This window comes from Hyperoodon ampullatus, assembly GCF_949752795.1.
Source record: "Hyperoodon ampullatus genome assembly, chromosome: 10".
Classification (NCBI taxonomy): domain Eukaryota; kingdom Metazoa; phylum Chordata; class Mammalia; order Artiodactyla; family Ziphiidae; genus Hyperoodon; species Hyperoodon ampullatus.
Window position 1 is genome coordinate 29438217 of NC_136923.1, and position 2606 is coordinate 29440822.

At 59.2% G+C, this 2606-nt stretch overlaps 1 pseudogene across 1 annotated transcript; it reads left to right on the forward strand.

Moving 5' to 3' along the window:
• Positions 1–203: 203 nt before the first annotated feature.
• On the forward strand, positions 204–1897 carry LOC307058875 (DNA replication factor Cdt1-like; annotated as a pseudogene). Its single transcript has one exon. The product of its transcript is annotated as a DNA replication factor Cdt1-like (transcript).
• Positions 1898–2606: the final 709 nt, after the last annotated feature.

Genomic DNA, 2606 nt, shown 5'->3' on the forward strand with positions numbered 1-2606 from the left:
CGCTGCTCCCGCCATGGTGCAGCCCCATGTGCAGAGTGATGCCATCATTGGGCATTATGAATGCGAGACTGAATAATTAACAGCCACCCCTTAGATGGAGGACCAGGTGCAGGGTAGACTCTTTCTGGATGTTGTAATCAGAAATAGTGCAGCCATCTTCCAGCTGTTCGCCTGCAAAGATGAGCCTCTGCTGGTCAGAGGGGATGCCTTCTTTATCCTGGATCTTGGCCTTCACATTCTTGATGGTGTCACTGGACTCCACCTCCAGGGTGATGGTCTTGCCCATCAGGGTCTTCCCGAAGATCTGCATACCATCTCTTAGATGCACCAAGCCGGTCTGGTGCACCCTGAGCCCCGTGCCCCGGCCCCGTTTGGGCAGCAGCGGCAAGCATGCCCAACCCGCCGAGCCCCAGCGCAATGAGCCTGCTCCGCCCCCGCACAGGAGGCTGTGGCTGCTGGCCAACGCAGTCTCTGGCCCTAGTTCCCCAGCTGTCCCTGGCTCCCTAGAGCACTCTTCTCCCCAAAGCAAGAAGACAAAGGCCACCCTCTCAGCTGGTCAGCGACCCTGCCTGGCAGCCCAGGAGGACACAAGGTCCCTTCAAAGGTCACCCTTTCTGAGCTCAAGTCTTGCCTGCAGTGGGCACAGGGGCTGGGGGCACGGGTCCAGGAGCTGAAGGCAAGTGCACAGAAGAATGCTGGGGAACCTAGAGCACCGGAGGACAAGGGGCACCCAGCGGGGCTATGTGGTGAGCGGATGCCTATCAGCGCTTCCTCGCCCTGGCCCAGCCGGGGCCCCCGGGCCTTGTGCTGCCCTACAAGTACCAGGTGCTGGCCGAGATGTTCTGCAGCATGGACACCATCGTGGTCATGCTGTACAACCGCTCTGAGACTATGACCTTCACCGAGGTCAAGCAGGGAGTCCAGGACATGATGCGCAAGCGCTTTGAGGAGCGCAGTGTGGGCCGGATCAAAACTGTGTACCCTGGCTCCTACTGCTTCTGCCAGAAGCGCTACGCCGCCACATTCAAGGACGGTGGCAGGAGGTCTGATTACCAGCTCACCATCGAGCTGCTGCTGGACCAGCAGGCTGGCAGTGCGGCTCCCCAGCTCACGGCGTCACGCCTGCTGCAGTGGCGCCAGATCTTCAGCCAGAATCTGGTAGCCTGCGTCCAGTAGTATCACAGGGCCTTCCTGGCCTCCCTGACCCGCCCCCCCCCCGCCCCGCCCATGGAGGTTCCTGAGGACCAGCTGACATGCTGGCACCCCCGCTTCAGTGTGGACGAAGTGCCTGACATCGAGCCGGCCAAGCTGCCCTAGCCGCCCACCGTGGAGAAGCTGGCCACCGGCCAGGAGGTGCTGGCTGGTGCCCGCAGCCTGGTGTCACCCAGGATGGAGAAGGCTCTGAGTGACCTGGCCCAGCTCACGGCCAAGCCTAGCAGCCCCCGGTCCCCCAGCCCAGCACTGCCAGCCACCCCACCGCCACGCCGCCTGCCGCCCTGAAGGGGGTTTCCCAGGCCCTGCTGGAGCGGATCCGGCCCAGGAGGCGCAGAAGCAGCTGGCGCAGATGACCCGGCGCCCGGAGCAGGAGCAGCGGCTGCAGGGGCTTGAGTGGCTGCCTGAGGTGACCTGCGTGCTGCGCAGCATCTTCGGGTTAGAGCACAAGCCAGCGCTCAGTATGGAAATGGCCTGCACCAGGATGGTGGGCAGCTGCCGCACGGCCATGAGCCCCTGGCAGATGGAGAAGCACGTGCACCTCCTCTCTGAGCTGCTGCTGTCCGACTGGCTCAGCCTCCACCGCATCCACATGGACACCTACGTCAATCTGCGCAAGGCCGCTGACCTGGCAGGTGTCTTGGCATGGCTGGCCCACCTTGCCCGTGCTGAGGAGGCGCTGTGAGCCCGGTGGACAGGTGCCAACACAGATGGGCTGCCGGGCCTGTGTCTTACTTTCTTTAGGAACACGACACACTTTGCTTTCCCTGTCCTAAGTCCCCATGTGGGTCAGGGCTCTGGCTGCTGGGCTTGAGAGCCTCTGATTAGTGTGGTGGAGGCCCCTCGCGTATACAGGGTGCAGGGAAGTGGGGTGGGGGAGAGGTAGTGTGGTTGGCGGAATAACCCTCCCAGGTGTCCACGTGGGATCCTAAGGTGGTTCTGGAGTATCTTGGTGGGCCGGGTGTCACACAGGGTCCCCATAAGAGGGAGGCAGATGGAGAATCTGAGATTGGAAGGTGCCGGCAGGAGCCGCGAGCCAAGGAACAGATTCTCCCTGGAGCCACAGAAGGAACGAGCCCTGCCCACCCACACCCTGATTTTTGTACTTGGCCTCTAGAACTGTAAGATAAAGTCAGAAAAAAAAAAAGAAAAGAAACAAGAAAAAGAAACTTGTTTGAATAAATGGTAAAATCATTCAAATGCACTGGTTCTGAATTTCTGATGGGTGCATTTGTGAAAATGCTGAGGAGCTTCTGGGGTCAGAGGCCTGGTCCTTTTCAACAACAAATAGAAATTAAAGGCTATTAATGATGCTTATTATTAACTTTTAAAAAGATCTCTCTACCCCCAACAAGTTAAAAAGCCATTGTTTGAAATGTATGACCCAAAACTAT